The sequence below is a fragment of the Haemaphysalis longicornis genome, unplaced genomic scaffold (assembly GCF_048455015.1).
Source record: "Haemaphysalis longicornis isolate Haplotype H1 unplaced genomic scaffold, Haemaphysalis longicornis Haplotype H1 scaffold_12, whole genome shotgun sequence".
Taxonomy (NCBI): Eukaryota; Metazoa; Arthropoda; class Arachnida; order Ixodida; family Ixodidae; genus Haemaphysalis; species Haemaphysalis longicornis.
The window spans coordinates 33,975,478-33,990,770 of NW_027526225.1; the positions used below are offsets into that span (position 1 = coordinate 33,975,478).

The window sequence follows — 15,293 nt, forward strand, 5'->3', positions numbered from 1 at the left end:
TTCTATTTACTCTATTATAACCATTAAAGGTGGAATTTCCGCAAAAACTACATTTTGTTTGGAATTGAAGGGCGTAAATCGGTTAGCCTGTATCGCTATTTTTTCTGTTTTTTTTTATTTTTGGGTTTTCAAAACTCTTTCCAACCAATAATCACTATTCCCTGTACTAAAACAGTTGAAGGTGTATCACCCGCGAAATCTGCATTTTTGTGGCAATGTCGGGTGTTGCATGATCTTGCTGTGGGTGTACTCGGCAAAGAATGCAACGCGTTAGGACCTAAACAGATTACTAGCTTTCGCCGCTACAACACACTCCCATCGAGTATTCGCCCAGGAATGATGGTTTCTCACCGGGAAAAGTGGCAGCTCACGCGGCTGCACGGGATTCACTCACACATATGCGCTGCTTCCTCCTGGGCGACAACAGCCATTGCGGCCTTGTTATCCCCAGCACTGAATATCATTAGATAAAAAAGACAGAAAACCTCTTTCGGAAATATCACTCCGCACGGATTTCTTGCTTGGCTTTCTGAACTTTATTTATCCGCAGAAGTCTCTTTGAATAAATACATTGGCAACACCACCTAATATTGGTAATCATTCAAAAAATTATACTCCCATCTAGCAAAACACAAATGCTCTCACTGCCTCGATACCCACCGAAGCTGACCTTCACCACATCATCTGGTTTTGCCCCAAATTGACATCATATTCACACTTCCTACAGATGACCCGTTAATTCCTATAGGTCCTCATTTTGTCGGCGCGCCTCGCTTACACTGATCGCTCTATTCTCCACAGATAGTGACCTTTTACGAGAAGTGTAGAGCTGCGAGCCTGCTCCCAACGTCAACCCAGCCCACGCGTACTGAACACCAACCTCTTCGAAGAACACATCAAGGTATTAATGCGCAGCATTCTTTGCCGACTACCCTCACAGCCAGCACCGTGTAACGCCCTGCATTTCTACAAAAAATGCAGATTACGCGGAACTTTCTTTTTGAAGTGTTATATTAGCGCAAATAAAAGTAATTGGTCGGATCGAATTTTGAAAACCTTTGAATAAGAAAAGAAGAACGAGAACAGTGAAAATGGTGAAACGCGTAGCGCCCTGCATATCCACAAAAATGCAGATTTCGCGGAAGTTCCGCCTTTAATCATTATAATAGCGTTAATGAAGGGATTTCATTGAACAGAACGATTAACAAACAAAAAATAAGAAAATACAAAAAGATAGCGAAAATGATGAACAGTGTAAATCCTATCATTTACGCAAAATGCAGATTCCCAGGAAGTTTTACCTTTAATCGTGAGAACCGCATAAATGGAGATAATTGGTCGAGCAGAATTGCAAAAAAACAAAAAAATAAGAACAATACAAAAGAATAGCGAAAATGTCCAACCGTGTAGCCATTCATTTACACTAAATGAAGATTTCGAGGAAGTTCCACCTTTAATTGTTGTATATATGCATATGAAGATAATTGGTTGAACAGGATTTTGAAAAACCGAAAACGAGAAAAATAGAAAAAGATAGCGCGCACTGCGAACCGTGTAGTACCCTTCATTTTCAAAAAAATGCGGATTTGGCAGAAGTAACACCTTTAATACTTATAATAGCGTAAATGGACATAATTGGTGAGCCAGAAGTTTTAAAAGCTAAACGTAAGAAATAAATATAGAAAACAGGGTTAATGTCAAACTGTGTAATGTTTTGCGTTTCCACAAAAATTCAGATACTGCGGAACTTCCACTTCAATTGTTACAATAGCGTAAATTGAGATAATTAACAGCAATGAATTTAAAAAAGCAGAAAATGAGAAAAATGCGAAAACAGTGAAAATAACAAACCTCGTAACGACTTGCATTTCGCAAAGGCTGATTTCGCGGAAGTACAAACTTCAATCGTTATAATAGCGCTAAATGGGTATAAATGGTGGGGCCGAATTTCGAAAAACAAGAAATTAACAAAAAAAGAAAGAAAGCAGGGAAAATGAGAAACCGTGTAACGCCTTGCTTTTCCAAAGATGCAGGCTTCGCGAAAGTTCCACCTTCAATTGTTTTATTCGCGTAAATCAAGGACAAGGACAAAGGTGGACAAAGGTGGAGATCGACAAAGGACAAAGGTGGAGATCGAGCAGAAGTTTGAAAAGCAAAAAAAATATACAAAATTATTACGAAAATGGTGAACCCTGTAACACCCTTCATTTTAACAAACACGCCGATTTGGTCGAAGTAACACCTTCAATCATTATAATAACCTAAATGGAGGTAAATGGTGGGGCACAGTTTTGAAAAACCAAGAATGAGGAAAGAAGAGAGAAAACAGTGAAAATGCCGAACCCTCTAACTCGCTGCATTTCCACTAAGGCACAAATTGCGGAAGCTTCACGTTTAATTGTTAAATTAACGTAAATGGAGATAACTGGTCGGACAGAGTTTTGAAAAAAAAAATGCAGAAAAAGGACAGATAGGAGCAACACTCGAAATAGCGAACTGTGCAACGCCTTGAATTTACAGAAAAATATAGATTTCCAGAAATTTTCACCTTTAATCGGTTTATTAGTGTAAATGGAGTCTAATAGTAGAAAAAAATATTAAAAACCAAAAATAACAAAAATACAAAAAGTTACCAAAAAAGGGAAACCGTGTAATGCCCTACATTAAGAGATTTTGCGGAAGTTTCACCTTTAACTGTTATGGTAGCGTGAATTTAGATTATCGATCGAACGCAATTTTAAAACCCTAAATAAGAAAAATAGAAAAATGAGTGAAAGTGGCAAGGCATCTAACGCCCTGCATTTCCATAAAAACAGAAACTTAGCCCACATAACACCGTTATCGTTATAATAGGGTAAACAGAGATAATGGGTTGGACAGAATTTTGTTAAACAAAAATACGAAAAAAAAGAAATAACAAAAATGGCGAACAATAGAACAACCTTCTGTTACGCAAAAATTCAGATCTGGCGAATGTAACACCTGTAACCATTCTAATAACGTAGATGGAGATACTTGGTCTCAGGGAGTTTATAAAAACCAAGAAATTAGGCTCTGAACAACTCATCCTAGACAGGGAAGATGTGAATGTACGTATTAATAGAAAATTATCTGAATTTCGGCAGATGTTTTTGTCGGCAAGTTAATGGGTGAGGTAGCGCTCTTGACGTTTCGGACAGCCTCAAAGGAAGGATGCGGATGTGGGGTCGGATGTTCGATGTAAATTCAAACATATGAAACTTTATTGGATTGCGGATGTTTTCCATTCAAGAGTAGTACCATGTGATATGTGTAGGGTGTGCAAGGCAAGAATAATTGGGTATTACGGGGAGGTTCATTGTGCCCTGCCGATTGTTTACTGGGTGATGCCTGTACCAGAGCACAGAATTTCTTGGGCCTGCTTGGTTTTGGTGAGCATGTTCAGAATTTTACTTTCGCTTGTGAGTTGAGCTTCACGGGGAACGGGGTGACAAATGAAGGAATCAGTGAGTGTTGTACGGTGCCACAGGGATAACGTGGTTGGAATGCTCTGGGACTGTCGAGAGAGAGAGAGAGTGTAAGAATGGAAGACAAACACAGTGAACTTGGCCTTATCGTTTAGGCTCTGCTACTGCGTGCGAGGGAGGGCAAAGATGGAGGGTGACACGTATGATGATTGAGATATAGGGGACGTTATAACTATATACACAAAATGCCTACACCATGTGCAGTATATGTATCTGTCGAGGTTGTAAAGCATCCAACGCCACGAGTTGTATTTCTTCGTGAGTGAGGGGTGATTTAAGACCGATCGGGTGTTTCGCTCTTGAATGGCAGCGTCCAAGAAGGGGTTGGGTAGATGTAGAGATAACTGACGATTGTGGAGGGATATATGTTTGGGCAATTCCGTAACAGTACAGAAACTGGCCAGATGCAGGTTTAAATCGTGCGCAACTGTGTTGGGTTGATATCGTAAGCCTGAGCTCCATAGTTGATTGTATTTAAGGCGACGGTGGCTGCAAACGTTTGTGTGGCTTTTTGGTTTCCCTTGCCATATTTTTTGGAGAGGTGTTGAATGGAATAAATTTTTGTTTTTCGCTGCGATTCGAGTTGGGGATGCCGAATATCTGTGCTGCATTTTGCCCTACCGGAACTTCTTGGCGTCGAGTGGGCTATCATGATGCGCTAAGGCTGGCGCCACCACTTAGAGTGCTAGTTTGTATTCCTGTGGTGGTTTGCAGTGGAATAAAGAAATGAGTTCTGTTTTCTTAAGCTAGTTTGAGGTACATAGAGGTAAGGGAGTTTTTCAGACTAATCGTGGGTGATTCGAGCACTGTTTGCACTGCTCTGCTTCTGGAAGACGAAAGTTAACTCGGCCCATATAGTAATATCGTCTGCATAAACTTCCCATCGCGCCTAGGAGTTTTTGTTCGAGATAGCACGAAACTTTTGGAATGCATCGGTTAAGTAGTACTGGGGTTACTTTGAGTCCTTGTGGGACGCCCCCATGAAGGCCGAAGACATGGGGTGCCCAGCCAGGTTGAGAGCCTTGAAGCTGTATAGGACGGGATAGCAGGAAAATCAGAAATAAGATTTGTGCTGATGAGCTGGGGTTGGTCTGCGAAAGTTACTCAAGGATAGTAGTTTGACAGAACCGAACTTACGCTTTCCGACTATTCACGACAAGGAAGAGATAATGTGGTGAGTTGTAAGGTAAGGGTGAAAAAGAAGCCGCGTAGAACACAGAAGCTGTCATCCGTGCACAGGCCTGGGCAAAAGCCGATTAGAGCTGCATGGTAGTAGAATTGAACGTATTCTAGGTAATGGTGAGGTACGCGATTATTTATCAGGCGGTCGATGAGCTTGGAGAACTGTAATATGGTGAAGTCAGTGCCTATCAAGCTGCACGAGGGGTACTAGCGGAGCCACTCTAAATGTAAACAGAGGTCCCAGTTTATTACCAAGATCGGAATAACCATGGCCTCTCTCTTACCCCATGCCCCGCTAGCGGCGAGTCGACCATGATGTTGAGGCTGATAGATCATAACTTAGGTACGAACCTACATCGCTAACCTTCACAGACAGTCACTGTCGAAGCAAACAGCAGCGATAGGTAGCGACGGTCGTACGTACTCACGAAGTTTATGCCACTAAGTGTATATTTACAAAATATACATGCGAACTGTACACATGACGTCGTTTGTGTGTGGGAGAGAGAGAGAAGTCGTTAATGTGGGCTGGAGAGGTCAGCTCTGCAGCGGCAGGGCTTGCTATGCCAGATGTGGTGATTGCAATGCAGTAAAGGGAATGGGACATACTGGGAACGCAACAGTTAGAGAGAAAACAAAAGTCAAATAGAAAATGGAACGCAATGAAATGCTGGGAAAAAACTCTAAAGTCAAGTAAACAAATAGAGCGATTGAAGACAAGGAAGCGCAGAGCGCCTAACTAAAAAAAGGTGACAAAGCGTACATGGCGACGCAAATTCATGCCGATTTAGCCATGCGCGCAATGCAAGTATTACAAAGTTTTGTCTAGTCCAGAATCCCGAAGAAAAATGCAGAAGTATATTTGTTCCCAAAGATGAGTAATTGTTGTTGGCCCAGGGTTCAACAAAGTGACACAACTGAAGCCTTACTCCACGTCGTACACGAGGCAGGCAGCTACCCGCTGTTCCTCGCGCAGCGGCAAATCGCGTGCATATAGACAAGTGCTCGGTAGCCTCGCGCACAGCACACGTGGGGCACAGTGGTGAATGCTGTCACCCTATATTGAACTTGAAGCTTCGGGTGTAAGCCACGTTGAGGCGAATACGATTCAGAACACCTTCAGACGGTTCGGTTAGATCGAGTGGAACACGGAATTTACAGAGATGGTCAATTCCATGCAGAGGTGGATATCCGCTCCGAGGGTCCTTCCACTACAACATTTGCTACTTAAACGATTTCGATAGATAAGGGCACAACCATCCTCGCGAAAGACAGGAAGCTGTGTCGTGTTACGTAGAGAGTGGCCACCGCTGGCGGCTGCATCAGATATAGTATTTCCTTCTATTTACGAATCACCAGGCAGCCATTGAAGCCTGATGTGATGGCCCACGTGCACTACCGCTGTGTTGATTTCGCTGATTTCTACACAAGGTGAATGCAGTGGTTGGACAGCCTTCTTAGAGCTTGTAAATCACCCCGTGAGTCTAATAAGATCATGCATCACCACGCATGGTGTGCACCAATGAAATGAAGAGCAGCCCTTACAGCCGGTACCTCATTAGGGGTGGATGATGTTTTGTTGCTTAGTTTTTTTTCTGATTGTGCAGTGGACCGACGGAATCCCCACGCCAATCATAGATGCTTCTGTGGTCACTGAGCCGCCCGCATAAACGTGCGCGCGGTCTGCATACGTGGTAAATATACAGGGTGATCAAAATTAAATCGACGTTTTTTTTAAAAATTAGGTGCTTATATTTATGTGAAAACACCTTTGCTGTAGGTTATGCACCATGGGGGACACATAATTGGGTGTTAATTATTGATGTCGGGGCCTAGACACCTTTAGAAACAATATTGATCGAGTAAACTGGGCTAAGATCTTCGCCATACAGGATACAAATTTATCTTATGATGCATTTATGGAGCTTTTCAAGGCAGTGTATTTCGAATCTTTCCCACTGAGAGAATATAAACAAACATAGTGCGAAAACCATGAATCAGTCCGCATATTGTAAAACAAATCAAAGTAAAGAACAAACTTTACTACGCATTTCTAAAATCCCGAGAGCCGCCAGCATGGACTGAATTTAAAATTTTTCGAAATAAACTTAACAAGCAGATAGAAAAGGCAAAGAAAGATTACTATTATCGCATATTTGACAGCGGCTGCCTCCACAGAAGTGATGTGTGGAAAAAGTTAAACGAGATAATCAATCGGAAACCCCGTGCTTCTCGCCTGGAAGAAATTGTAGCTGATGGGGAATTTCTAACTGAAGTGAAGCTATCGGACAAGTTTAACCACTATTTTACCGGACTTGGTGGCCACGTTGATGTAAACAACACAGAAATCTCGCATAATGTTCCTGAAACTGAAAACACAATATTTTTACGGCCAACAGATATTTCAGAAGTCGTTGTCGCTTTCCAGAGTCCTAAAAATAGTCGATGCAAAGATGCTGATGCCCTTGAAATCAGACCAGTAAAATATGTGCTTGACATCATAGCCCCCATAGTAACGCATATTTTCAACCTCTCTTTGCAAACTGGCACTTTCCCCAGAAATATGCAATTGGCTAGAGTAACGGTTACTTACAAAGGGGGTGATAAAAAAAAGAAAATAGGAAACTACAGACCAATATCTATATTACCAGTATTTCCTAAGGGTTGGAAAAAATAATAAATGTTAGAATCAATAGCTTTACACAAAAGTACAACCTGATCACAGACTGTCAGTACGGTTTTAGGGCAAGTCGCTCGACAGAATCCGCCTTGTTAGCCCAGATGGAAGCAATTTTGGAAAACATAGAAAATAAGCTAATGACGTTAGGCATATACATAGATTTCAGCAAAGCGTTTGATAGCGTTAATCATGAGCTCTTACTTGCTAAACTGGGACGATATGGCTTTAGGGGGACTCCCATGGAACTTGTGCGTTCATATCTGAGCTCCCGAAATCAGTACGTAGAAATTAATGAATGTAAATCTCGCACTCGTCAAATAACTGCTGGGGTGCCGCAAGGTAGTATTCTTGGACCGGTGCTTTTTTATTTTGTATAAATGACATTGTACGGATAGACTCCATTAATAGGTTCATTATCTACGCTGATGACTGCACTGTGCTGATTCATGGAAAAGATTTGCCAGAACTTTTGCCCAATGCAAATCGCATTTGTTATCAGCTTCAAAGTTGGTCCAAAATAAACGGCCTATCACTGAACGAAGCAAAAACTAAGTGCATTATTTTTCGTTCTCGAGGCACCTCTTTAGATTTACCGAATAGCATTACATTGGGACCCTATACAATTGATATCGAAAAATCAATAAAGACACTTGGGATTTTAGAAATTCCCGGAAAATATGAGTTGGAATGACCACGGTCTGACAGGCCTAGTAGGGCCTGGAAATGGACAATTTGTGTTTAATAGCGTACATGAGATTTTCATTGAGGCTTTCGACTCCCTTTCCCTCATCTTCCAATAACCCCCCCCCAGGGCCTCAGGCCTATTTCTAAATAAAGTCGTTCATTCATTCAATTCTATCTGCTCAAAAGCACGGAAGGTTGCTGGTGTCATTAGCAGACATCGCCATGAACTCCCAAGTAAAATCAAGAAACTTTTGTACAACTCCCTCCTGCAGTCCCACCTTAATTATTGCGGATTAGCATGGGCAAACACCACTTCACAGAACCTACAGAAACTAGTACTAATACAAAAAAATGCCGCGCGGGCTATAGATAATGTCTCGTACTTAGAACACACTCAGCCACTTTTTCAAAAACATAAATTGGTTCGTGCTGGTGATATATACAATTATCAGCTACTGCGCAGGTACAAGAAAGCATCTCTAGAAAAACAAAGTTCTTTTTTAACTGAAGCTGCCCTGACAATGACTCATAGCCTTTATTCTTATCGATACCGGTCCAAATGGCAAGTTCCATTTTCAAGTTCTGACTACGGGTGCCAAGGAATTAAGAGCACCTTGCCTATTCTACTTAACAAGTTTGACCGGGAACAAATCGACATTTTATTGTTAAACAGACGTGGCATTTTAAATTTATTTTTAGATGATAAAATGTGATTTCACTGGTGCGAACACGATGTGTTTTCTTTTTCGAACATTGTAAAACTCGGAATACTGGTATGGTCGATGTATGCGATTGTAATTCTTTTTTAAGTGCGAATGCACTTCTTAAGCGAGCCTGAAGCATCCGCCGCCGTCCGCATTCCGCCGCCGTCCGCATAGCAATAGCTGCGGGTGCGCGCGCTCCTCGTCTTCCTTGGCAACGGGGGGAGATGGGCGCCCGCTGCCTGGCCGCTGACATGGCACATACCAACGTGGGGGATTGGCCAGGAATCTCCTCGTCTTCTTTGGCAACGGGGGGAGATGGGCGCGCGCTGCCTGGCCGCTGACATGGCACATACCCACGTGGGGGATTGGCCAGGAATCGGGCGTGAGAAGGGCTAATGCACCCCGCGCTGCCTGGCCGCTGACATGGCACATACCCACGTGGGGGATTGGCCAGGAATCGGGCGTGAGAAGGGCTAATGCCCCCGCTTAAAGGAGTACTGACACGAAATTTCAAAGCTGAGATCTGCTCTAGCAATCAAGTACAACGACAGCACAAATAGGTGTCTGTAAATAAATGCATCTTTCTTTCTTTGTAGTTGTGTGTGTGTGTGTGTGTGATCTCTCTTTCGCGAACATTACCGAACCACGGAAATTCAACTCATGCATTCGCACTTTCACATTCTTACCCTCGGGGAAATGCGGGAATTTTTTTTTGTACTCGGTTTGCGTGTTGCAGTTCATGTATAAGTATTTTTATTACTGTACACTGTATGTACTCCTGTCGTGCCGCCAAATTGATTTTATTGTATTTTAAGGTTTTATATTGCTATGACATATGAAAAGGGTGTATTTTTCAGTGCGTTTTTTGCATATACCCTCTTAGCGCACACGCCGTTCATTGCTGGACGGGGGCAAGGGCCCTGTCAAGCTGCTTCTTGCAGCTTTTTTCCTTGCCCCGTCGATGTACCTTTTTCACGTCGATGTACCTATGAGCGAAATAAACTTTTGATTTGATTTGATTTGATTTGATAAATTGAATAATAAGCTTTTTTGGGGCTACATTAAGACACATTTTCCATTGAAAAGTTATGCGCAATTGTTTTCCTACGCCGTTTCATTTGGCACAATTCTTCTAGCGCCCCCATAACCCGAGATATCGAACTGCGTAGTTTAATTGCCGTTCCATGATTACGCATGCTAGACAGCTAAGACAGGCGCAAAGCTCCTCCCCTTTGCTCTGTGTTTCGATAGCGGTTCCGAGTGCTGCAGATTGCGATAACGCCAGCCAAGACTGAAAGGGTGCCCGTTATCACTTTGCCTTTTAACGAAGGTACACTGCAGGTACGTCACAAAAGGGAGGAGGAGCTTTGCGCTGGTCATCGCTGTCTGGTATGCGTAATCATACAAACGGCAAATAAACTTCGCAGTTCGATATCACCGAGGACGGATGCGCTAGAAGAATTCTGCTGAATGAAACTGCGGGGAAACATGATGGCGTCCAACTTTTCAATGCAAACATGCCTGCTTACCGCAGCCACCAAAAAGATAATTATTCAATTTTAGTTAATTAAGCCACCGACATCAATAAATACCACCTAATTCTGTGTCCCCCCGGGCGCCAAACGTTGCTGTAGAGGTGGTTTTCTCACAAATCTAGGTGCCTAATTAAAAAAAAAGAAACCTCTCGACTTAATTTTGATCAACCTCTATAATCAACTGTGAAAAACTTCATTGCAGGTGCGGGCGTCTTTTTGCTTATTCCGGGATTTTTTTTTATTATATTCCATGGAGGGAGTATCCATGTTGGCAATGCTGGCTTGACAGGACGCTGAAAATTTGTTGGAAGCAAGTCTCTTACATGCGATGCAGTGATGGCTGCCAGAGGATGCACATGGCACCGAGTGCTATGGTGTAGAGACGTTCGAAGACCCTCTTGATGTTGAAGCACTGATTCAGAGAGGAACGGAGCTTCCCGCAAAGTTGTCTTGACTTATCACTTCGGTATTCGAATGTGAGGCTTTGGCCACTGATTTGTTCAATAACTGCAAACAAGGCGGCTCTAACCTAAAATTGAGGTTTGGTAACTTACTCACATTGCGGTAAAGATATATTCATCGATGTTCATTACAGGTATGTATGTGCGTTCACCCCGAGCCGTACTTCATATTACGCGCGACCATTTCCGTTGGTCTTTACTTCAACGGAGCAAGGGTTTGCTCATTGTGGAGGCAATTTTACACAATCGGAGCTATAGTCATTACAAGAAAATTTTCGTACTCACGTTTGTCGCAAGCCTTTCCTTGAAAGCCCGGTGGACAGATGCACGCCCCTGTGATGTCATGGCACACGCCGCCATTTTGGCAAACAGGGCACTTCAAGTTGCAACTTGGGCCATAAATGCCATGAGGACAGGCTGAAACACAAGAACGCTACATGCTTTGCTTGTTTTTTTATACATTGTGAGTAGATACAGCTGTTGTTTACGGAATATACGTGCAGGGCACAGAGTACTTAGAAAATAAAAGTAATTTTGTTACAGTTGTCCCGGGGGTGAAGAGAAACTGAACACAGGGCTTTTCTCTTAGTTTAAGTAATTATATGTCTAACTGCTCCAGGTCAAGAGGAAGCGGAACATGGGGGGGGGCGGAGGGGGGATGACGATGAATAATCTTTTTTGGTCGGATTTGCGGTGGAAATACGGAAAAAAGAAACAAAATATCGGTGCCATTCCAATTTGTGAAGGTTGGTTACCAGCAGCACTGCTTGTGGGTTACCGGGAAAGCATTACCCTGGGCTTCAGCAACCCGACGTCTTCCGTTTCCGCCGCGCGCTGTCCAAAGACCTGATTTGTACGGCACTTACGCTGGGGTTACGGTGCCCGATCGTCGTCGGTGGTTTCATTCTGCCGCCCCTGTTTCCATTGTCGATAGGCTAACGCCGACGCTCTTGATGGCACGCTGTGTTTCCTCGTTGCGTGCAACACGCGTCCTACGCATATCTCTGCCGTAACACAACTGCAATCACGTCGCTGGGTGATCTATGACGTTACAGTAAAAAGACAGACGCATTGGTTTTGTACACAATGACATTTATTTTCTACATCTCTACGCACTGTCCCACAAAGGCACAGAATGTGCCTTTGTTTAGTTTGCTAGTTTGTACACTGTATCAAGCCCCAAGCCCAGGTTGCTCCACGCAAGCGTTCCGCAAGCGCACATCACACGCTTCGCTGACACGTACCCTATTCGGAAAATCTAAGGCCAATTGAAGGCGGGAGAAGAGTCAGCGAAGTTAACATCGGCCGAAAAGGAAATAAAATCAACAGAAACGTTTAACGTACGGCGTAAAACTTGGGTGTAGGAAGCACTGGGTGAACCACAGCAGTTAGCAGCACCACCACACATCTGCGAACGTTTTCCCGTCTAAGAAATGCAATTGCTAGACGTGAGATATTGTGGAAATTTGGGGGACACTTACTGCAAGAGTTCTACACAACAAATAGTCACTTAAGCTGTTCGAAACGCTAAAATAAATATAAGTGCAAAGTGGTTATACATTATATACCTCATATTTCCGTAGCCGGCAGCGGTGGTCCGTGGCCGAGTGGTCTGGAGCGCTATTTTTGTTATTTTTCAAGTTGCAAGTTCGAATCATCTAGAATACACTCTTTTTTTATAAGTTGATTTTTTCGTTTTCGGGCGATGTTTTCTATACTCAGTTCACTATTTTCGGGACGGAACGTTCACTACTCCACGAACGAGGTAGCAGAAAAAGCGCAGACTGACACTGACGTGCTAGCGAGTTCTCGTTGGCGTGCTGTTGCCATTATAAGCACCGACTGCTTGCGGACAGTGGATGCAGGCCAGAATCGGTGGACCCTTGGCGTGGTGTGAACACGCTTTTTACGATACAGGCATGATTGAGGCAAGCTCCGAATATGGGGGTAAAGTGCATGACATTTGAGCGTCAGCGGTGACGTGGAGGGCGCTCGTCCACTGCGTAGGCCTCGTCCAGTGATTGCTACTATTCCAAGCCGTCCTGGGAGGCTTATCTGAGGCGTTTTACAACCAACAACACTGCAGAAGCGCGGTATCGCGATTATTGAGATATCGAGGATGCCCATTCAAAGATAACGTCGGATGCAAGTACGGTGTGTCACACAACCGAAACCAAAACTTTTTTGAATGCTATTCTTGAACATCGTCCATTCACGAAGCACCTTTCCTTGAGGTCACTACGGTTAGTTGGTGCGGCCGCCACAAGCCGCGCATGGACGTTTTTGTTCTTTCAGGTCTTATCAAATAAATACGCCTTATCGCCTGTATAAACGATCAAAAGTGTGTTTATTTGAGCCAGTCTTCGCAGTGCAGGCCGAAACGGGTGTATGACAAATTCGTTTCAGTGTCCGTTTAATTTGGATGAGTATATCCTCGGTCGGTGTGTGTAGGCTGAAGCCAAGCATGGTATTTGGAAAATTATCATAATCTTCAAGTCATGGTGGGAGGCAATTTCGTATGATATTTTCAGATACTTTTTCCACACAGGACGTTAGGGAAATACATCTTAGGTTCGCTTTTGCTAATGGCTTCTTGCAGGCTTTGGAATGAGTGTTATATCGGCATGCTTGCACTGAGAGGGTATTTTTCTCTTTATCCAATGATTAATAATGTAATTTATTACAGCTTTTAAAGCTTCGCTTTCTAGATTTAGGACGAGCTTATTTGTAATTGTGTCCTTTCCCGGTGTTGTGTTCCGGGTGAGGTTTCACGCGGCGGCTTCAATTTCTGCTTCGATGAAGGGCTCGTCCAATTCGGGGCTGGCATCACCCGTATACGATGGGAAAGGCTGCACAATTTGGGTACAATTGTTTTTTTTTTGGTTTTTGAAGCTCGTTGGGAAATCCCGCCTCTATTCGCGGATAATTATGAATAGGTTGCCCTTACTGGTGGGCTACGGCGGATTTCGACTCTGTGGCTGATTTTGAAAAAAAAGTTCCTGCGTTTTTGCAGCCGCCCCTTTCCATAGGGGCGATTTCCCGTGGAAGTCGGGTGAACTTCCCAAGCGTTGTAGTCCCGCTCATGGGCCGAGCGCCCGTCCGGGGAGTCGCTTGTACATATTTTACCGGTAGGTGCCCGGCGCCACCAAGGCACACGAATGCACATGGTGCCTTCCACAGCCACGGTGGACGCTCAACTCACAACCACCTGTAGCAGGACATGCCGCCAGACACTTTCATCCCCGGCAATGGCGCAGCGTGGCATGAGAGCCGGGGGACCCGTCAGATGGACAAGGGTCAGCGGCCCCTCGCAAGGGTAAAGGCAGCTTTCTAGGCGTGGATTCTCCTTTCAAGTGTCCGCACTCTACCAGGGACGCCTGTACCCGTTAAAGAAACCGGTGGGCGCCCGGCGGTTGCAGGATTCGAACACAGTACCTCCCGCATACGAGGCGACTGCTCTACCTCTGAGCCATTGCTGCAATCATTGTGTACAAAACTGGGCCCAGCTTTGATGTCTTAGATTTCTAGCATAATCGGCGGCTTCCTGCGTCAATTTGGCTATTCTGAAACGAAATGTTTGGTTTGATTTACGTTTTTTTATCGTTTAGTAAACCCTCTTTGGGCCTCCCACATGTGCAAAAGATCCCAATCTACAGCAGGGAAATATTTCATGAGAAGCATTTGGTTTGTTTGTTGTAGAAAAATTTCTACCATTCTTTGTGTGCAATCTTCATTTGATTGAATGGAACTCGTTGGGAGAATACACGGAATTTCTGCCATTCTTTTATGATTGAGTGTGATGACGCGTAATTTGTAACTGAATGACGTAAAGGTGACTGGGCAACGTTTCTGAGAGGCATTCTCATAGAGTGTGTTTCATGTCATGCGTTAAAGTGATATCCGGGGTTCTATCTCGAGAAACACTATTCCCTGGCCTCGTCGGAGTGTCTGGCACATTGCACATATGCACGCTATTACTTCATATTGCACCGTAAAGTTTCTGTCCTTTTTGTTGTCCTTTTGTTAGCCCCAAGGCGTATGTTGAGCATTGGAGTCTTCTGCTATGATCAAAGCGTGCCCTTTTGTGCGCTGTTTGACGGTTTTAAAACGGCGGCCATCTCACCTAGGAAAGTAATCGGAGGGCTATATATATTTACTAGGAACAGGCTATTGGGATTTTGCTTCGGCGGGGGTAGCTCAACGAAGGTGAGTAACGGTTGTGGACAGAGTGTGCACTTGCGGCGCTTTAGGTGCCTGGACAAGTGTCGCTGTCGTTTTTGTTGATTCGTGGTGTAAGTTGTGTACCATTGGTGGGGAACTTTGTCCATCTCCGTTTCTTCTAACGCAATAACGGTGGGCGAATATTGGGACGCGTAGAAAAATAACGATGCGTGTTCCCTGCAATATGAACGACAGTTCTATTTCTAAATCTTTCTTCGTTCTTCTTCTTTCTTTGTTGAGCTACTAGTGGGGACGGGAGCAGCGCCAACGGCGTCGCACTTAACCATGTTTTTTTTTTCAACATGAAGGCATTTCTTGCA

The 15,293-nt window shown here is 43.9% G+C and overlaps 1 protein-coding gene across 1 annotated transcript in view; it reads right to left on the bottom strand.

Moving 5' to 3' along the window:
* LOC144161548 (receptor-type tyrosine-protein phosphatase epsilon-like) overlaps positions 1 to 11,163 on the bottom strand; it is a 106,492-nt gene extending 95,329 nt beyond the window's left edge. The window contains exon 1 of the mRNA XM_077692202.1: positions 11,038 to 11,163. The gene's annotated coding sequence lies outside the window, so the exon portion shown is untranslated. The remainder of the gene's footprint in view (positions 1 to 11,037) is intronic.
* Positions 11,164 to 15,293: the final 4,130 nt, after the last annotated feature.